Source organism: Giraffa tippelskirchi, chromosome 1 (genome assembly GCF_054371585.1).
Source record: "Giraffa tippelskirchi isolate mGirTip1 chromosome 1, T2T-mGirTip1v1.2.pri, whole genome shotgun sequence".
Taxonomy (NCBI): domain Eukaryota; kingdom Metazoa; phylum Chordata; class Mammalia; order Artiodactyla; family Giraffidae; genus Giraffa; species Giraffa tippelskirchi.
Window position 1 is genome coordinate 206,635,443 of NC_137275.1, and position 22,687 is coordinate 206,658,129.

At 38.5% G+C, this 22,687-nt stretch overlaps 1 protein-coding gene across 26 annotated transcripts in view; it reads right to left on the reverse strand.

Moving 5' to 3' along the window:
* Positions 1-22,687, reverse strand: part of PGAP4 (post-GPI attachment to proteins GalNAc transferase 4) — a 73,583-nt gene that overhangs the window by 48,030 nt on the left and 2,866 nt on the right. For 4 of the 26 annotated variants that reach the window (XR_014077773.1, XR_014077801.1, XM_081573377.1 and 1 more), the window contains exons 2-6: positions 17,674-17,906; positions 15,923-16,019; positions 15,256-15,391; positions 10,092-10,208; positions 5,824-6,034 (exon numbers count right to left, since the gene is read on the reverse strand). The gene's annotated coding sequence lies outside the window, so the exon portion shown is untranslated. Of the gene's footprint in view, positions 1-4,423; positions 4,573-5,823; positions 6,035-10,091; positions 10,209-15,255; positions 15,392-15,922; positions 16,047-16,942; positions 17,062-17,673; positions 19,142-20,035; positions 20,763-21,003; positions 22,059-22,687 lie in introns of those variants that run through there. The other 22 variants (XM_081573367.1, XM_081573270.1, XR_014077802.1 and 19 more) reach the window with 19 other exon arrangements.

Sequence of the window (22,687 nt, forward strand, 5' to 3'; positions counted from 1 at the left end):
AATTACAAATATAACTAAGTAAAAATAAAAATTTCCTAAAAGTAAAAATAAAAATCTAAGTCATACTAAACTATTAATATCTTTATGTAGTCCCTTCTGCCTCTCTCATTCTGTGTGTGTGTGTGCATGTGTGTATATATGTAAAACAGGACACTTTTGGCTCTTTGCTACTGGCAATTACATCACTGCAATTTCCCACCAATATGTGCTTGCATCCTTTGAAATGCTGGGGCTTTTATTTTGCAACTAAAGGAGACTAGAGTTCAGTTTGCTTTGGGGGCAGGATGGAAAGAGAGAAAGGAGAACTAAAGGGAATAGGATGATGTGTGTTTCATTCTACCCACTGAGCTGGTTTTAGGACACTGATTTCAGTTCAGTTCAGTCGCTCAGTTGCGTCCGACTCTTTGCGACCCCATGAATTGCAGCACGCCAGGCCTCTCTGTCCATCACCAACTCACGGAGTCTACCCAGACCCATGTTCATCGAGTCGGTGATGCCATCCAACCATCTCATCCTCTGTCGTCCCCTTCTCCTCCTGCCCCCAATCCTACCCAGCATTAGGGTCTTTTCCAATGAGTCAACCCTTCGCATGAGGTGGCCGAAGTATTGGAGTTTCAGCTTCAACATCAGACCTTCCAATGAACACCCAGGATTGATCTCTTTTAGGATGGATTGACTGGATCTCCTTGCAGTCCAAGGGACTCTCAAGAGTCTTCTCCAACACCACAGTTCAAAAGCATCAATTCTTCAGCGCTCGGCTTTCTTCACTGTCCAACTCTCACATCCATACGTGACCACTGGAAAAACCATAGCCTTGACTAGACGGACTTTTGTTGGCAAAGTAATGTCTCTGCTTTTAAATATGCTATCTAGGTTGGCCATAACCTTCCTTCCAAGGAGTAAGCATCTTTTAATTTCATAGCTGCAGTCACCATCAGCAGTGATTCTGGAGCCCAAAAAAATAAAGTCTGACACTGTTTCCACTGTTTCCCCATCTATTTCCCATGGAGTGATGGGACCAGATGCCATGATCTTAGTTTTCTGAACGTTGAGCTTTAAGCCAACTTTTTCACTCTCCTCCTTCACCTTCATAAAGAGGCTCTTTAGTTCTTCTTCACTTTCTGCTATAAGGGTGGTGTCATCCGCATATCTGAGGTTATTGATATTTCTCCCAGCAGTCTTGATTCCAGCTTGTGTTTCTTCCAGCCCAGCGTTTCTCATGATGTACTCTGCATATAAGTTAAAAAAGCAGGGTGACAATATACAGCCTTGACGTACTCCTTTTCCTATTTGGAACCAGTCTGTTGTTCCATGTCCAGTTCTAACTGTTGCTTCCTGACCTGCATACAGGTTTCTCAAGAGACAAGTCAGATGGTCTGGTATTCCCATCTCTTTCAGAATTTTCCACAGTTTATTGTGATCCACACAGTCAAAGGCTTTGGCATAGTCAATAAGGCAGAAATAGATGTTTTTCTGGAACTCTCTTGCTTTTTCGATGATCCAGCGGATGTTGGCAATTTGATCTCTGGTTCCTCTGCCTTTTCTAAAACCAGCTGGAACCTCTGGAAGTTCACGGTTCACGTATTGCTGAAGGCTGGCTTGGAGAATTTTGAGCATTACTTTACTAGCATGTGAGATGAGTGCAATTGTGTGGTAGTTTGAGCATTCTTTGGCATTGCCTTTCTTTGGGATTGGAACGAAAACTGACCTTTTCCAGTCCTGTGGCCACTGCTGAGTTTTCCAAATTTGCTGGCATATTGAGTGCAGCACTTTCACAGCATCACCTTTGAGGATTTGAAATAGCTCAACTGGAATTCCATCACCTCCACTAGCTTTGTTCATAGTGATGCTTTCTAAGGCCCACTTGACTTCACATTCCAGGATGTCTGGCTCTAGGTGAGTGATCACACCATCGTGATTATCTGGGTCGTGAAGATCTTTTTTGTACAGTTCTTCTGTGTATTCTTGCCACCTCTTCTTAATATCTTCTGCCTCTGTTAGGTCCATACCATTTCTGTCCTTTATCGAGCCTATCTTTGCATGAAATGTTCCTTTGGTATCTCTAATTTTCTTGAAGAGATCTCTAGTCTTTCCCAATCTGTTGTTTTCTTCTATTTCTTTGCACTGATCGCTGAGTAAGGCTTTCTTATCTCTCCTTGCTATTCCTTGGAACTCTGCATTCAGATGGGAATATCTTTCCTTTTCTCCTTTGCTTTTCACTTCTCTTCTCTTCCCATCTATCTGTAAGGCCTCCTCAGACAGCCATTTTGCTTTTTTGCATTTCTTTTCCATGGGGATTTTCTTGATCCCTGTCTCTTGTACAATGTCATGAACCTATCTCCATAGTTCATCAGGCACTCTGTCTATCAGGTCTAGTCCCAAGGTAAGAGAAACCCAAGTAAGATGGTAAGTGTGCGAGAGGGCATCAGAAGGCAGACACACTGAAACTAGAATTACAGAAAACTAGCTAATCTGATCACACAGACCACAGCCTTGTCTATCTCAATGACACTAAGCCATGCCGTGTGGGGCCACCCAAGACGGATGGGTCATGGTGGAGAGGTCTGACAGATTGTGGTCCACTGGAGAAGGGCATGGCAAACCACTTCAGTATTCTTGTCTTGAGAACCCCATGAACAGTATGAAAAGGCAAAAGGATAGGACACTGAAAGATGAACTCCCCAGGTCAATAGGTACCCAATATGCTAATGGAGATCAGTGGAGAAATAACTCCACAAAGAATGATGGGATGGAGCCAAAGCAAAAACGATACCCAACTGTGGATGTGACTGGTGATAGACACAAAGTCCGATGCTGTAAAGAGCAATATTGCATAGGAACTTGGAATGTTAGGTCCATGAATCAAGGCAAACTGGAAGTGGTCAAACAGGAGATGGCAAGAGTGAACGTCGACATTCTAGGAATCAGCGAACTAAGATGGACTGGAATGGGTGAATTTAACTCAGATGACCATTATATCTACTACTGTGGGCAAGAATCCCTTAGAAGAAATAGAGTAGCCATCATGGTCAACAAAAGAGTCCAAAATGCAGTACTTGGATGCAATCTCAAAAACGACAGAATGATCTCTGTTCGTTTCCAAGGCAAACCATTCAATATCACGGTAATCCAAGTCTATGCCCCGACCAGTAACGCCGAAGAAGCTGAAGTTGAACGGTTCTATGAAGACCTACAAGACCTTCTAGAACTAACACCCAAAAAAGATGTCCTTTTCATTATAGGCGACTGGAATGCAAAAGTAGGAAGTCAAGAAACACCTGGCGTAACAGGTAAGTTTGGCCTTGGAGTACAGAATGAAGCAGGGCAAAGGCTAATAGAGTTTTGCCACGAGAACGCACTGGTAATAGAAAACACCCTATTCCAACAACATAAGAGAAGACTCTACACGTGGACATCACCAGATGGTCAACACTGAAATCAGATTGATTATATTCTTTGCAGCCAAAGATGGAGAAGCTCTATACAGTCAGCAAAAACAAGACCGGGAACAGACTGTGGCTCAGATCATGAACTGCTTATTGCCAAATTCAGACTTAAATTGAAGAAAGTAGGGAAAACCACTAGACCATTCAGGTATGACCTAGATCAAATCCCTTATGAGTATACAGTGGAAGTGACAAATAGATTTAAGGGACTACACCTGATAGACAGGACACTGATTAATGAGTCAGAAATGGAACAAACTATAGTTAGATCAGATCTGCACCATCTCCCTCATCAACACTTTGCAATAATGTGGGCATATATAATATCTCTTGTTGGGAACTTACTTCCCAAAATAAACAGGGGAATCTCAATTGCACCTAAGGTTCTGCTTTAGGGAGTGCTGGCTCAGAGGTATAATATTCAGTCACACACACACACACGTAAGTAAGTGTGACACTATAAATTTATTCCATTCTCCAACCAACGCTTTGAGTGCTGTATCAATTTCCTATTGCTATTGTAACACATTACCATTTACTTAAAACAAAACAAACATATCATCTTAAAATTATGAAGCCCAGAAGTTTGAACTAAGTCTTATGAACTAAAATCAAGGTATCAGTGGAGGTGCCTCCTTCTGGAGGTTTTAGGGAAGAATCCATTTACATTTTCCAGACAGACTCTACAGGCTGCCCACTTTCTTGGCCCATGGCCCCACATCAACTTTTCTTCTCTTTTCTCCATCATCCTATCATTTTTTTCATCCTTAAACTTTTCTTCCTGCCTTTTATTAAGGACCTTGTGATTACATTTAGGGTTTACCTGGATAATCCAGGGAAATCTTTGTGTTTTAGCCCATTTGGGATGCTATAGCAAAATATCATAGACTGGATGGCTTATATACACTAAACATTATGAAAGTGAAGTAGCTCAGTTGTGTCCGACTCTTTGCAACCCCATGTACTGTATAGCCTACCAGGTTCCTCCATCCATGGGATTTTCCAGGCAAGAATACTGGAGTGGGTTGCCATGTACTTCTCCAGGAGATCTTCCCAACCCAGGGACTGAACCCGGGTCTCCCACATTGTAGGCAGAATGCTTTACTGTCTGAGCCACCAGGGAAGTCTAAAAGAGATATCAATAAAATGAAACAAGAACAGGAAAATGTAAAACAAGAATTAAGGAGAAATATTGGGTATGAAGAATAGGTGAAACAGCAGAATAAAGCTGAGGGAAAAAAAAATAGTAATGAAAAGGACCAGATTGAGAAATTTTCCCAGAAAGAAGTGGGAAAGGACAATATAAAATAATATCTGTGAGACATGGCAGATACAAACAGGTGCTCCAGAAAGAGGAGAAAAAACAGTAGAGAAAATATTAAAAAAAAAAAAAGATAAAATTTTGATATTATAAAAAAGTGAAAAGAATGTTAAATAGCAGAGGTTGAAAACCTACAATTAAGACACATTTTAGTAATACTTAAAATATTAAAGGTGGAGAAGTGTTAAAAGCTTACAGAGAAGAATAGATCAGATACAAAGGAACAAATATTAGATTATCAATAGATTTTTCAACAGTAATCATGGATGCAATAAGACAACAGAATAGAGCTTTATTAAAGGAAGAAAATGGAGAATACAGAATTTTATATCCAGCCAACTGTTATTCAATATGGGGGCATGACAAAAATGTTCTCAAGTACAGATAGTCCTCACTTTGAATAGTAGTGGACTAAAAATGACTATGCAAACTGAAACCATACAAAGCCATTTAAATAATTTGAAAACTTATGATTATACTATGGCATTAAAATTTTTGGCCAACACTTTAAAAACTCTCTATTGGTTATAAATATATGAGGAAATAAAAAAGTCAAGCTAATATTTAGTACATTATAATTTAAATCCTAGAAACACTGAGAATTAAGTACATCCTTTTTAAAAAAGCACTGAGAGTATTCTGAATAGTGCTTGCCTTCTTTTTCCATATAAATTTTGATGTATAGATTGCCTCAGTAAAAGAGTTAATCTGTGTTTAACTCTTTTTTGGCCATTTTGAGAGTCTTCTCTTTGCACAAATTCTTGATGATGTTGAATTTGTAAAGGGCTTGTTTCATCATCATATAGTATTTGGTGATCATAACAATCTGTGTGTCCTGATTTCCCTAAAATACTCTGATTTTAAACTAAACTGAAGATTCTTCATGGTCTCACAGCATGACCTTACAGCCTTCCAGCAAATCAGTTACAGATACGTAAACTTATGCAATGAAAAGGAATACTGTAATTTTCCAGTAACCAACACAATAGAAAACAATATACTTTTTCATGCTTTATAAACTGACCTACAGCTATTGAGAACAGAGCTTCTTTTTACCTTCAGTTTGGAAGTCTCCTTGTTCTGGAACAGGCTTCCCAGGTGGCACTTTTGGTAAACAAGCTGCCTGCTAATGCAGGAGACACAGGAGATGCAGGTTCGACCTCTGGATCGGGAGGATACGCTGAAGGAGGAAATGGCAACCCACTCCAGTATTCTTGCTCGGAGAATCCCATGGACAGAGGAGCCCAGCGGGCTATAGTACGTGGTGCTGCAAACAGTTGAATACAACTGAGTACACATGCCTTGTTCTGGAACAGTTTGTTTCTTGCTCAATACAATATTCATACAAAATTAAATACTCTGAATTTTCTTTCGACAGAAGCAATTAATATGATGGGGGACATTATATGGTTAGTGTAAGTTATTGCTGAGGTCCTAGCTTTGTTTGGGGAAGTTTGGTATCCAGCCCAGTGACTGCCATGTGAACAGTGTTCCTCAGGACTCACCTTAGACTTCTTCTGAAGGTTTTAAATGCAATAGCAGGGAGGCCACTAGACTGAGGCAGCTCTTATGCCACGGTGCCTACATTGGCAAACCAAAATCTAAGCCTGTAAATGCCTCAAGGTTACAAAATCAAAACACTAAGGACAACCAATCACCGTCAACTAGGTTTTAAGCTATAGCCTAACCAATAATTTCCATAAAAAAACAAAAAAAATAATTTTCTTACTTTGCTTCCATCTTTTGTCTACAAGTTTCGTCATGCGCCCCTTTCTGTGCAGTGCTCCTAATGTTTTGGTTAGGCACTGACCAATTTCAGTTGATATTTGCCCCCAAAAATTCAAAATTTATAGTAGGCCTCAATTTCTTTTAACAAAGCATAAACCAGACTCTTATTCAGTTCCTCTTTTGTAAGGGGAGGGAATGTCTTTTAACAATAGCAATAATGCCCTCTCTTAAAATAGCTAGATTTGTGCTGCCACTCAGTCTATATATTAAAACTTTTTCATATTTACTGATATGTATAGTTAGTAAATTAAAATATTTGATTTAGAAAGTGAAGTACATGGCAGATGAAGTAGAGACTGAAAGTGGGACAACTAAACATTAAGTCCTACTTATAAAAATGAATGCCATACATATTCCTGTAAACTGCTTACTCCATTCAACAATAAAATGAAGTAAGTTTACTTCATGTTAAGAAATACAATTTTAATGCCTATACTGAATTCTACACCATGGATATACCATATTTAAAAATAATGGTATGATAAATATTTTTGTACAATCACATTTAAACAATTATTTGATTTTTTCTTTAGAATACAGATCTTCCTCAGCTTACAGTGGGGTTAAATCTTAACAAATTCATCCGAAGTTGAAAAATATCATAAGTTGAAAATACATTAAAACATATAACCTAATATCAAGGCTTAGCCTAGCCTACCTTTAACATTCTCAGAACTACAGCTGGTAAAAATGAACACAAAGCCTATTTTAAAACAAAGTGTTGAATATCTCATGTAATTTATTGAATACTGTACTAAAAGTGAGAAACAGAATGTTTGTATGGGTACAGAATGGTTATAAATATATTGGCTGTTTACCCTTGTGATCATGCGGCTAACTGGAAACCACAGAATGATGCACAACATAAGAGTGGTGAATTTCAGTTTTATTCAGGGAACTTACTGAGGACTAGAGACTGGGAAGCAGACTCTCGGATAGCTCTGAGGAACTGCTCTGCAGAGGCAGGGGAGGAGCTTGTATATATAAACGAATTTTTGGCTAGGAAATACATGTAGTCAAGCATACATCTTGGTAAAAGGTTACTGTTAATCACACAGAACAGATATCTCAAGTTGATGGTTTTTAGTACTTTCTGTGTATGGGAAGATGCCAGAATCTGGGATCATCAGAATTCTTCCTGAGATATGTACTTTAACTATCTAGGGGCCCCTTTATTCAAAGCACAGAATGCCTCATCCTGTTTTTCCATCCTGCACTCTCTGCAGGGTGCAATGTTGCCGGGCAATTAACCCTTGCAATTTAACCCTTTGTATAGCTGGCTCATGAGAGATACCCATCATTCTTTTTAGTACATAGCTTCCCCACTCTGGTAATAAATCTGACCAAAGTTCATGCTCACTTTGTGCCATGATGTTAGGAATGCTCAAGGTAAGGCAAGGATTTCATTGACAGGCCATTTTTGTGCTATATCTATATTAGACCCTATTGAAAACCTAACTGCAATTGATTAGCCAGGTGAAGAGATCCCATCTAGTAATATCAATATAGTGGACCAAACAGAACTACAATTTCACTCTCCTAAAATAAATTTTCTAACAGCCTTTCCATTAGAGCCTTGAAGAGGAAAAAATCCACCAAGGTAAACCAGAGGTACTGGACATAGACAGTTGACCACAAACCCAACAATTGGATTGGTTTTTAAGTCTGCATGGGATTATGCTCATGATAGAAAAAATAAATGATTTATGCAAAAGTTCAACAAATCAAGAAAACACTCTAACTCTATAGGTCAGGTGCCCCATCTTGGGACAGCCATCTACTTCTGATGTCAACTTCTCATCCTGGGGTGGGCATCATTTCTGTTTGAGTGTTGTTTTACAGAGACTTTCACACCAGTATTCCTCTCTGTAGGTCAGGCCAGTGCTAGGGGCACTTCTTAAGTAGGAAATGTGAATCCAAGAGTCAATTCCCTTCAGTTTTGTTGTGAGCAAGCTAGTCAAAAGTTCCTGATAAGGGCTTTCCCATCTATCAGGAGAGAGTCCTTTAAATGATGTCTTTTCCAGGATATATATAATCCCCTGGTTGTAGGTTATTGGGTATCTGATCTTTGTCCAGAGATGTTTCTATCTTTGAATAGCAGAAAAAAACTTACCATTTTAATAATTGAACTTTTAATAGTTCAATTGAACTTTTGCTATAATGTAATACAGCAATAAGGGGCTATCTAGGTTGTCATTGTTCAGTTGCTAAGTTGTGTCCAACTCTTTGAGACCCATGGACTGCAGCATGTCAGGCTTCCCCATTCTTCATCATCTCCTGGAGTTTGCTCAAACTCATGTCCATTGAGTTGGTGATGCCAGCCAACCATCTCATCCTCTGTCATCCCCTTCTCCTCTTGTCTTCAATCTTTCCCAGCGTCAGGGTTTTTTCCAATGAGTTGGCTCTTTGCATTAGGTGGCCAAAGTATTGGAGCTTCAGCATCAGTCCTTCCACTAAATATTCAGGGTTGATTTCCTTTAAGGTATGTTTGTCCAAAGCTATATTTCTATCATTGAATAGTATAAATAAACTTACAATGTCCTTTTAATGAATGAACAATGAACTTTTTCTGTAATGTAATACAGCAATAAGGAGCCATCTAGGAAGTGAGTTTAGATAGTAATTATGTAACCTGAAATACAATTTGCAGCACTAGAACTTGATATCCACTAAAACAATTTCTTCTCTAACATTACTCCAATTTCTACCAAATATAGCCAAATTAAGACTAATTTATTTGCAGTGTAAGTCTAGTTTCAGTAAATTGGACCTAATTGTTTACATTAGTTTAACAAGACTGGTGGTTGATCATTTACACTCTGGTCAATGTGTTTTGATAATATTTTTATAAGGAATCTCAGATTGACTGTTAAAAGCCTCCTGAGGCCAGGAATATCACCCCAAAGACTTTCCATGAGATCTGACTGTAACAATTATAGAGTTGGGTGAATTTCTCTCTCCTGAATTTCCCCAATATATCTTGAGGTTCTTACACCTGCCAGGAAGTGACCTTCTTAGTCACCTGGTGAGGCTGCTGGGAACTCTATGAGCAAGGTATTAGTCTGTTTTTCTAAGGAAATGGCTCCATAAAGTCCATTTTAGTTCTCTGAAGTTGTCTGGTTATATCTGATTTTACATAATTCTCAAACCTGATATTTTAGTCAAAGCCTTGGTGATATAACCAGTGCTTTCATTTGTGTCCTGTTATAAGGAAAATAGATTTTTTTTGAACTTATGAAAATAACTATACTGCTATAAAAATAAGAATACTAAGAATTTCAAATTCTGGAGGGATAAGGTAGAGAGAAAAAGATAAGTGTTTCAATTCTGCTTACAAAGGTATAATTTACCAAACTGCTTAAGGGGGAAATTTTCTTTATATCTGGAAAAGGAAGATTAAAAGACAGTAACATTTCAGACAGAAAGTCATATAAATGACTGTTCAGCCCTGTGTAACTAACTCTTGTTGATCATTATTTCTGTTAACAGTTTATGAAGTCATAAAGTTTTTCCTTCAGAGTTTTAGAATGTCTTACCCGGTTCAGTGGTATTATCTGAAAGTTATCAGAAATCTGCACTTGTCAAAAAGTCTTCTATTAACCTTGTTGAAGAGCTTCATTTTTGTAAAGGCTTCAGAGTAAAAGAACAACTGTCTATAAATGACAAAAGACTTTAAGTGGCATGGTTAAAGATATTACTACAATGCAACTGAAGGGGAAAATTTTATTTTTGTGTGACATACAAAATTTTAAGATAATAACCAGAATTATGACTAACAACATACTAGGACATATCTGAATTTTATGAATTTCATTTAGCTTCTAGAATGTTTATATTAATAATATTTGTCCATACAGTATAACCTAGTAAAGTTTATTATTACTTATTTGACATATCAAATAAGCCTCATTAATTTAATCTCGCTCTTTGAGATGTTTCAGGGGCCCTCTGAAACACCCCAAAGTTAGCTAGAGATCAAAAGGACTTCATTTAGAATTTGATTTGGGGAGGTTTGTCAAAGATAACAAAAGGTTTTAAAACACTTGGTCAAATAGGATTACAGCCACTGTGAAACGATACTCAGTTAATCATTTAATCAAAATGACAATAAAAGATATCAAAAGTAAACTACAGAAAGTTATAACAGGGCACTTAAAAGGTAGAGAAACTTTGCAATCTATTTTCAAAAGCAGATTAATATTCCAAGAAAGCTTTGTTCACTTAACAGAGAGAAAACCAAATTCTAGTTTTGTACCAGCTTACTTTTAATATTAAAACATTCACTCAATTAAATTTATTACAATGTTCGCCAGGTCTAATCACATACAAAACTCTTCTTCAAGATTCTTTTCAACAAACCTATAACTTCCTGTTTCTACCTTCAGACTTTTGTCCCAAGATTTCCCATTCTCTCTATTTTTTTTAAACCTCTCTTAGGACAAAACTACTTTCTTTTCCCTTAACAAAATACATTACAATCCTTTTACTTTTTTTTTTCCCCTTGCATATGATGATGCTTTCCTTATTAATTTTAGTAGTTCCAGTTATATGTATTAATCAGAATTCTCAACCTTACAACCTCTAACCTCTAGAGAAAACCAAGAAGCAAGCAATTGTGAACTGTCATGCTAGCATCTACAGATTTGCAAACTTATGAACATATTCTACAACCTCCAGAAACACAGATTTTCTCATAGCATTATTTCTCTCCTATATGTGGTATACATGTTCAATAAACCCAAACATCTTTGTTTTTTTAATCTTAAAAGAGGATGAAAGTAGGTAAATTTAGACATGTTCAACAATTAATGTTTCATTATTGTATCTTATTTGGAAATGATCCAGATATTCAATAAACTTCCATCATTTAGCTTACTTTAGAAAAACTCTAGTTTTAAATTACTAAAAAGATTTGGAGAAACTATTTATATAGATACACCATAAAATATAATTTTTTTTAAAGACCTCAGAAAGATTTTTAAAATTTGAAGAAACACTGCTTTATAACATTGTATAAGTTTTATGTGTACAATATTATGTTTCATCTTTTGTATACGTTACAGTGGTACCTACCACAAAAAGTTTCCACCTATCATCATACAGTTGTTTGGTCCCTTTTACCATTTCACCCTTTCCCAATACCCCTCCCCTCTGGTGACCAGTACTTTGGTCTCATTAGCTATGTGTTTGCTTTGGTTTCATTTTACTTTTATATTCCACATATGAGTGAAATCATACAGTATGTGTCTTTCTCTGACTTATTTCACTTAGCATAATCTCCTCAAGGTCCATCCATGTTGTAGTATATGGCAGGATCTCATCTTTTTTTGTATAGCCGAGTAGCATTCCATTGTTTATATATATACCACATCTTTTTTTTCCTCATGAATGCTGTATTTTTCAGAGAGAATTAATGTCATAAAATCCAGTCTTTTAAAGCGTACCTCTCAGTGTGTGTGTGCATAGTCATGTTGGACCCTTTGCTACCCAACGGACTGTAGCCCACCAGGCTCCTCTGTCCATGGGATTTCCCAGGCAAGAATACTGGAGTGGGTTGCCATTTCCTTCTTCAGGGGATCTTACCAACCTAGGGATTGAGCCCACATCTCTTGCGTCTCCTGTATTGGCAGACGGATTCTTTACCACTAGTGCCACCTGGGAAGCCCCAGTATATTTCAGTGGTTTATAGTATTTTAACAAAGTTGTTACCATCATCACCACTAGTTCTATCAACCAAATAAGAAACTGTGTATCCATTAGCAGTCATTTCCCATTTCTCACTTGGTCCCTGGCAATTGTTAGTGAGGTTTCTATGTATATGCCTATTCTGGATATTTCACAGAAATGGAGTAATTACTCTACATCAGGCTTCCTTTGAAACTGTGGGTAAAATATATTTCACCTGCCTTCTCTCATCAAGTTTTTAAGACTTCCATGTCCTCTAAGCAGCATGTAACCTAAACAAGAAGCCCAAGGGACTTGACTGGTGGTCTGGTGGTTAAGCCTCCATCCTCCCAATGCTGGAGGCCTGGGTTCTATCCCTAGTTAGGGAACTAGATCTCATATGCTGCAACTAAAAGATCCCGCATACTTCAACAAAGATCAGAGACAGAAATAAATAAATATTATTAAAAAAAAAAAAGATATTTGCCCGAGTTGCTTTCCAGGAACTTGGAGTCAGTGGCATCTAGGTTGAGCTGAGCCAAGAATCAGGGGTGTCTCGTCTGTGCTACGCTGGTTAGGACTAGATAGGACTATCACCCTTGAACTGGGCATGCATGGGCATCTGCACTTGTAACCTTTTGAACTTGCAGAGGCCTGTAGCTTAGTTACACCTGAGTAGATCGATGATTATCACATCTTTTCCAATTACCTTTCCCCACTCTCCAAGCTTCAACAGCCCTGATTCTTTTTTCTTTATCCCATAAACACCTGAGCTCCTTGCCTTCTTAGAGCAGATTTTGAGACCTGTTCTCCCATCTCCTTGCTTTGCTGCAAACTTGGCGTCTCACTGATATACCACATCTTCTTTATTCATTCATTTAATGGGCATGTAAGTTATTTCCATATCTAGGCTATCATATATAATACTGTGATGAACATGGGATGAGTATATCTTTTTGAATTAGTGTTTTTTATTCTCTAGATAAATACTCAGAAGTGGAATAGTTGGATCATATCAAAGTTCTATTCTCTTTTTAAATTGAAGTAGAGCTGATTCAGTTTCATGTTCATTTTAGGTATATGGCAAAGTGATTCAGTTTATCTGTATATATGTATATCATTATTTTCCATTATCGATTACATATTATATAAATATATAACTATTTTCCATTTAGGTTATTACAAGATATTTAATATAATTCTCTATGCTATGCAAATTCTTGTTGCTTATATATTTTATGTGTAGTATCCATTAATCCTATACTCCTATTAATAATTATTCCACCCCTCCTTCCTCTTTGGTAATGGTAGTTTGCTGCCTATGAGACTACATTTCTACTTTATATATATTCATTTGTATTATTTTTTAGAGTCCACATATAAGTGATATCGTATATTTGCCTTTGTCTCACTTCACTAAGTGTAATATTCTCTAGGTCCATCCACGTTGCTGCAAATGGCAATATTTCATTTTTTTATGGTTAAGTAAAATTCCATTGTACATATATACCACATCTTCTTAAGCCAATCATCTGTTGATGGGCATAATTTCTTAAAGCATGCACCCATACAAGAATACTGGAGTGGGTTGCCATTTCCTTCTCCAGGGGATCTTCCTGACTCAGATTGAACCTGTGTCTCCTGCTTGGCAGGCGAATTCTATACCGCTGAGCCACCAGGGAAGCCCACAAAAAACTCTTACCCGACTTGCATTTAATTTACTTATGAAAACATCATTATACCAAGTTACTTTTCTTGCTGAAAAATTTTGTAAGAGAGAAAACATAAATTTGACTTTTAGTAAACCTAGGTACAATAGGACTTTTATATTTAAGGCTGTCAACTCTAAAGAGAGACTTATTTCATTTTTAAAAATTTCTTTACTTCTTCTTCCTTTTTTTAAAAATCTTTTGCTGCACTGTGCAGCATGCAGGATCTTAGTTCTCCAACCAGGCATCGAACCCACATCCCCTGCATTGGGAGCTCAAGAGTCTTAACCACTGGACTGCCAAGGAAGTCCCAAGCCTATTTCATTAAATCAACAAACTCATTTTTATTCACTAAAGATTAATCCCAGAGCACATGTTCTTAAAAAAATTTGCCTTAGTTTCTATCACATTCAGAAATATTTAATTGAAAAGCACTTATTTTTAAGCCAATTAAATAAAGCTCTTTATGAATTAGATTTTGTGGGAGGGAGCCTTTCCAGCTGGTTTGGTAGGATAACACTACTATTGAAAACCATGTGGTTGCACAGGTTTAAGCTTAACTTCCCTAGGTATGAGCCTAGGGTCATTTCAGCTCTTGTCTGTCTCAGTTTCCCCTCTGGCAGTCTAAAGCTGCTGCAGGCATAGAGAGCTCTGGATGGCCAATCCTGAGGTGCGTGCGTGTCTCTGGATAAGTGAGTTTTTAATTAGTGAGTGGGCTTCCCTATGCACTGCAGCATAGCGTGAAGACGATACCATTCCTACAAGTTTCTCAGCTCCCTCAGAAAGCTGCAACCAATTTGGAGGAGCTTTTTATCACTTCTTTTCAGAACTTGAAGCTCTTATATGGTATCTTCACTTTTAGTTCGACAAACTCTGTTAAAGTAGCCAATTTAAAGGAAAATGCTATGCCATCCCCTTAGCTGACCACCCAGTCCAAACCTTCCCAGTGTCTTTTAATTGGTCAATTTACTCCGTGTCTTTCAATGGAGAATTTTGGAGGAGCTTTTTATCACTTCTTTTCAGAACTTGAAGCTCTTATATGGTATCTTCACTTTTAGTTCGACAAACTCTGTTAAAGTAGCCAATTTAAGGGAAAATGCTATGCCATCCCCTTAGCTGACCACCCAGTCCAAACCTTCCCAGTGTCTTTTAATTGGTCAATTTACTCCGTGTCTTTCAATGGAGAATTCAAGTCTTCCCAGTATCTTTCAACTAAGAATTCAGGGTACCTCTTTCCTGAACTGCCTAAAGTTCAAGGAAACGCCACTCCTTACAGCAAAGAATTTATCAACCAAGATGAGATGTCTGAGACCCAGGAGAGACATACCCAGTTGTCTGGACTCCGGGTGGAGGTGGATCAGCACAAGGGGCCCTTGCTGGTACCAAGGCTTTGGATCCTCATAGAACTCAGCTGAAGAAGAGAAATCAGCTCTGAGTCCCTTCATGGTCACCAAAACTGTCCACTGAAAGAAAAACATACAACATAAAAGTTGTGAATTTCCGTTTTACTCAGGGAACTTACTGAGGACCACAGCCTGGGAAGCAGCCTCTCAGACAGCTCTGAGGAACAGCTCCAAGGAGATAGGGAAGGAGCCAGTAAATATATGAATTTTGGGGCTAGGAAATACATGATGTCAAGCACATATCTTCATAATAGATTACTGTTAATCAGAAAGAACAGATATCTGAAGTTAATGAATTTAGTGCTTTTTTATGTATGGGTAGATGCAAGAACCTGCGACCTTTGATATTTTTTCTGAGATATCTAGGGACCCATTTCAAAATAAGAGAGTGCTCCATCCTGTCTTTGCATCTTGATTCCTCTCAGGGTGCACTGTTGTTGGGCAATTACAGTGGACTGTGACTTAACCCTTTGTATAATTGGATCATGAGTGACACCCTTGGTCTTTTTTTTTTTTTGGTTCACAGAGATTTTAGTTCAGTAAGTAAGACATAATGACTTAATCTATTACTGAAAGGTAAGTGTTACCTACCAGAACTATGCTTGGGAGGAAGAACAGGGAAGGGATGTCATCTGAACTCTCTTCATCTTCTCCAAATAAGATCATGTGCCTCTTGCTTTATGAACATCTTCAACAGGAAATAATAACCATTATTCTGCAGTAAAGATCAAGCAAACTGCAAATGTGAATGAGTTGCTTGTAAGAGGTTAACACATCAGCTTAAGTTCACAATAGTTAGTATGTGTATGTGTAAGTCAGAGTGCTTCCTGAGGTTCTGAGGAGGAGAGAGAAGAGAGTTGGCTGAGTGCACAAATATCACAGAGGTAATAGGAGCAGGAATCCAGCTTTAGAGACTCTACAAGAGCTGGGATGGTGGAGGTAGTCTCAGCTGACTTCACAACTTTGTAGTAACTGTAACTGAGTGGTCAGTATTGTCCGCCTTATTCTTCCTGAGGTGGAGAAGGAATTTATTTATCAATAAGGCAAGATTCCAAACATTCACAAGTTCCTGGCCATACACTACTACTATGAGAACTTCTTTTAACTAAGTTTGGCTACAATCTTCAAGCTCCAGAAATTCATAACTGAATGTATCCAAATGAATGTAACTAATGTGATTAATATATGTAGTCTGTTAGTCAATGAATATTTAAATTGATATCCTACACCAGTTATATTGATATCAATTCTCCTTTATTGATCTCAGAAAAATTTAAAAGAGAATAAAAAAGACTAGAAATAAGTAATAATCCTGAACAAGACAGTACATATACAATTAAATAAAAAATAGAATTTTTCAAACTGAAGTAATGTACAGACACCTGTCTAAAGGAAAATACACTTTTCATGGACCACCTAGTCCTTATATAAATTACTTTTATTATAATGTTTGATAAAAATATATCAATATAACCTTGGTATAAATGCCTAATGTTTATACAGCTATAAAACCAAAACATACTTACAAACTCAATATAAAGTCAAATAAGCTTCACCTGAACAATATCTGATGTGACATTTGATGCTGTTTTGCTGAAATGAAGACCCTACCTGCAATGTAAATACTGCATGATATAGATTCTTTGGACTTCAATGATCTGTCTCTTAATTCTTGACTGCTCAATGGAGAAGATGCCTGACTTCTGTCCAAATGGATTCTCCTGGGACTCCTATAAATTCCAAAGGTGGAGGTGGGGGGTTGTGCTTGGAAACCTAACTGTCCCATATTTATGCTCAGAGGGGTTGAACTGAATAAACAAGCACAATACCCTGGGCTGGGATAATGATTATTGCATTATAAAAAAAAAATTGGGGGGGAGTAAGAACATTTAAGCTCTACTCTTTTAGCACATTTCAGTTATAAATATGGCTCATTTTTTTCATGAAAATGAGAGTAAACTAGTCATACTCTCATGGTGCTTCATGTTAGCACTATAAATTTAGATACATTTTCCATTGTGAAGCTGAACCATTATTTAGCCAGTCATTCTTGATAAGTACCATAAAATAATACATCCAATCCTGCCTTTTTTCATTCCAGGTTCACAAAGTAGCTTTCTGATTATCTATGGATGCACACACCAGCTACAAGAAGAAAAATTAATAACCAGAGAATGAAAATTATCATCTTATTGAAATAATCAACAAAAGAGCATTCTGGCTAGAATATTACACACAAGTCTGGATAATGAGTGCTTTCTTTAGTCCTGATGACCTGTAGGGATCCTAAAACTCTAATCAGCTTTGTGTTTGCCCCAGAATAGGAAGTAAGGTGACCTCACCTGTACACCACCTGAGGAGATAGCTTTATGTTAAGCAACCAGCGCTCCTTAGCGGCTGTCTCCTTCTTGCAACCAGCGCTCCTAGCGGCTGTCTCCTTCTTGCAACCAGCGCTCCTAGCGGCTGTCTCCTTCTTGCATCCAGTGCTCCTTAGCGGCTGTCTCCTTCTTGCATTCCATTTCAAGTTTTAACACTACCTTCATTGTCAGAATTGGTGGGTTTCAGCAGCAAGAGCCTGGGACATGAACTGGAAAGTCTTAATCAAAGGAATAGAGATTTGAATTGGGCCTTAACAGACAGATACAATTTAGATAGGTGACCCAGATGGTGATTAATAAGTGAGGGCCATATAACACAAGCAAGCTCAGCTGTCACCTTCTGAAAGACAGTATACAACGTTGATGGCATGGACTGAAAATATACATAGTGGGATAATACCTGTGGTGAGAAAAAAATACACGAGAAAGGGAATCTTCAGTGTCATCACTCTCTTCAAAACATAATGACATAAGAAAAGGGACAAAAGGGGTACACATACTGAAAAGGGAAAAAGACAACTATTGCTATTTTTGGCTGCATGGCTTGTGGGATCTCAATTCCCTGACCAGGGATCGAACCCAGGCCACAGTAATGAAAGCATGGAATCCTAACCACTAGGCCACCAACTCCCCAAGACAGCTCTTATTTGCAGATATGATTTTTCTCCACCCAAAAGAAGGAATCCAATAGATCAAGAGAGTTTTATAATACTAAGTCAAAAGCAATATATATTTATATACATACAGCTTGTCCTACATAGCACTTATAAACAGTTGGAAAATATAATTTAAAAAGTCTTATTCTTAATACCAACAAAACCTATGGACTATCCAGATATAAACTTAGTAAGTAATAAGAAAGAGATACAAGAAGAAAAACATGAAATTTTACTGAAACATAAAATAAGACTTGAGAAAAGTGAAGAGATATGTACCTGGTTGAGAAGACTAAATACTAGAAAGTAGTCATTTCCTTCTAAATTAGTCTATAAATACAATGTACTATATCGAATTCTCAATTGGATTTTGTCTGTTAAATTTACAGATGGCTCTGATTCCCTGCTCCTGCTATAGATCCCATTTCCAAATACTATCACACTGGGGAACACATGTGAGTTTGAGATTTGGGGCAGAATTTAGTCCATAACACTGGGTTATTAAAGTGTTGGGAAATGGGCTCTTCCATTTTTCTCTCTATAGGAATAAAAAGAACCATAATTTCAGTGTAAAATAATTTCCTTACAAACCATCATCAAAGGGGTTAAGGGAGTGTCTACCTGCTACGAGTAGGACCACTTTTCAGCAAGACTCCTCCCTTTCTTTTGCAGAAGTCAAGTGGGAGCCCCAGACCTGTGTCTCTTGCTAAGTTGCTTCAGTCGTGTCTGACTCTTTGCGACCCTATGGACTATAGCCCATGAGGTTCCTCTGTCCATGGGATTATCCAGGCAAGAATACTGGAGTGGTTGCTACGTCCTTAGTGAGACTCTAAAGTGATATTTTTTCAAGTCTCATAGCTCTAGGTCCTCCAGCACTGATTACCCTTACCCTTTGCTCAACCAATGGATACTGTGGTGTGCTGCCAACGTTTCCCCCTCCCCTACTGGAACCGAAGAACTCATTTTCCCCAGCTGCTGGCAGTGCTGGACCTTGACAGCAGTGAGCTGAGTTCTCCTCCAGAGACTGCACTTGGCTGAAGGAAGCCAAATCTGGCTCAAGCTCCTGCCCTCTTCCCCAATATCCATATCCAAAGACTGACTGATGCAGGGGAAGAAAAGCCTGGCCTCCTTGACTCAATTCAGGGCAACTCTGAAAGGCTTTCCCAGTTCTAGAGCTACCCATCATATTAGTGGAGGACTTTGGAGTGACAGCAACACAGTCCAACTTTTTCTCCCTCATCCTGCTTCCTTCACTTCCCTTAGGTATTAAACCTGTTGCACACAAATCTCCATCTCAGATTCTATTTCCTGAGGACTTCAAGAAGAAGCAATTTCTTATTCCTAGTTGGCTTTGCCTGTGCCCTTTATGTATCCTTTCTTCACCTCTCTGATTCTTGGAAACTCTAAGTATCTTCTGGAATTCCAGATCAATCAGCAACAAATCTTTATACGGAGGCTGAGACAGACAATTTTCTTTCAGTCCCCTGGATGTTAGAAGAATTATATCTAGTTTACCTTTATGGGGAGGGGTCTCTAATAGGCACCCAACCTTGACAGTTCCTGGGCTGTGTCTCCTATCCCCCTTGCCCTTTAGACCATGAAAATTTACATTCATATTCACCTAGTTTGACAAACACTGTGCTACTGGAAATGAAAATTCCAAATCTTACCTGTGTAATTATGTTTCACACCCTCACCCCGATGCCTAACGCAAGCATTTCAGTCATGCTGTTCTTTCTCCTCGAAGGTCAGGTGGATTGCTAGGTACCTAGTAGTAACAGGAATACTGTAATAGGAATACTAATAGGAAATAGGAATAGGAAATAGTGGACCTACCGAGTGAGAAGTGAAGCTACCTAGGAGTGCTTCCAACTTCCCAAATTCTCATCCTCTAATGAGGGAGTCATAGCAATGACCAATGTATAATGAAATCAAAATGATAAAACTATTCATAATCTAACCATAGAATGTCACACGATATAAAAAGACAATTTTTCTGACTGTAACATAGAACACAACTTTTTAGAAGAAGTGGAGCTTTTCTGACAACCTGTGACCACATATCAGCTCTTATGCTTCCACAGACCCTGCTGGGACTCCCTATCCTCACTCTCTTGAGGATGAGAGGCCTGACTCTGCCTCCCTGGATTGAGCCACGATCACGGTCCCCAGAATTCACAAAGAGGGCTAGGCCTAGTGTGGCATAGTGGGCCAGCTGATCTGGAGAGGAGGAGGCAGGGTGTGGAGAAGGAGATGGCTGCGGCCATGGTGAATGACGATAAGGTAGGGGAGGGAGAGGACAAGATAGGGCTGGCTTCTGAAGAACTCTCTCAGGCAGAACTGGATATCATCACTTGGAGCAGTGGTCCTCAAACATGCTCAGATGCAGGGCACAATCTAAAAAGTAAGAACTTGCATTTTTACAGAGCTTTCCCCCAAAGATTCTAAGAGTTCACCAAGTATAAAGCAGATGCCACAGAATCTATGTTTCTGTTTAACAAGTGATGTCATGCTGGATAGAATACAACTTGTTTAAAAATAGGATAAATAAGGGACTTCTAGAATCATGTTTAGCACACAAATAACCCAATTCAGAGTACATGGAATACTGGAATGCATGGAGATACAAATATCTTACAGAAGAACATCTGCAGCAAACACAGACAAGGTGGTAAACAAAAATCCAAAATATCTTAATTTTATCCTCTATGAAAACATTAAGCCTCCGCTACTTAGTTGTTCAGGTTTTTAAGAGATAAGACCTGGCCAAAGAGTTAATATTGTACTCTTCCAGCAAAGCTTTCGAAGAACTGGAGGTGAAAAGCACGTTGCCTGCTGCCACCTGGTGGCAGAACCATATATTTAACCAAGACTGGCAACAAGTCTGAAGACGGGTCCTTGGAGAAATAGCCATTAAGTAACTTGGAAAAAATCACTTGAAATCTTTATGACTCTGCTCCTTTTTAAAAAGGATTATTACTTAAATTATAATGTTGGTAGAAGCGATCAAATACAAGAACTTTCAAAGGTATAAAATAGTAAATGTCCTTGTGCACGCTAAGTTGGCTTCAGTCATGTCTGATTCTTTGTGACCCTATGGACTGTAGCCTGCCAGGCTCCTCTGTCCATGGGATTCTCCAGGCAAGAATACTGGAGTGGGTAGCCATTCCCTTCTCCAGGGGACGTTCCTGACCCAGGGATCGAACCCTAGTCTCCTGCATTGCAGGCAGATTCTTTACCACGTGAACCACCAAGAAAGCTTTCTCCCCCCAAAATATTCTTACAGCTCAGCAGACGTTCTGCCATTTAGTAGTGAGGGCCAAACTTATTTTTCCTGGGTTATTCTTTTTTTCTCTTGATTACAATTGTGGGCTGGTAGCTTGTGAACATGTGGTAGCTGATCAGAAACTGGAAACGTGGTCAATGAAAGAGGTCTTGGCCATCCTCCCTTTCATCTATTCTATTTTCTCTAGGGTGAAGCTACCTCTTTGAATCAGAACAGGCTATTGGGAAGGTGTCAGATGACTGGAGCTCTTGGGAAAGATAGATCTCACCAGCAGCTGGAGAATCTGGTTATCTACATGGTGAGAATTAAAAGGTTCTATAAAGGTCTGCTGTCTTCTCAATATCTTCTCTAGCGCTCTAAAGTGTGGGTGGAATAGGGGTGTCCTGAGTTGACCTGGCATCATTTCCCTGTTAAAAAAAAAAGAATGAGAGGCACAAAATGGAGTCACTTGTGCTAAAAGGAAGACTTAATACCTGACCTTATGGCAGTCACAATCCTCTCCAAGAAGGTAATCCTAACTGGTCAGTGTGAAATTTTCTGGTCAGCACCAATGAGGTAAACCTTCCCATCCATGAAAGGAAGATGAAGTAACCTGGCACATAGATCCCCTCATCCACTATGGATAGGCTACCTAAGTTTGAAACAATCTTTGTCTTTGACTTCCTGATCTTACCTTTAAAAATCTCTCCCTTTCTATAGCCTTTTGGAGCTCCCCTTTACTTGCTAAATAGGATGCTGCCCAATTCATGATTCAATAAAGCTAATTGGATCTTTTAATATTTACTCAGTTGGAGCAACATCCCTGAGATTTTTTTAGTTCTGCCCATCTCTGTGTTGACTTCATTATCAAGCAGGGTAACAAGAAGGCTCCAACAGTTTCAGGCCTCACAAGAAATTCAGAAGATTAGTAAACTGCTTCAGTCCTATTATTCCAAGCAATTCAGCCCGATTAAACTCTCTACTGTTAAGAGCAGAACTTTGGGTTTGGGAATGGGACTTACTATTTGAATTAAGACAGTCATTGAAAAGGGAAGTG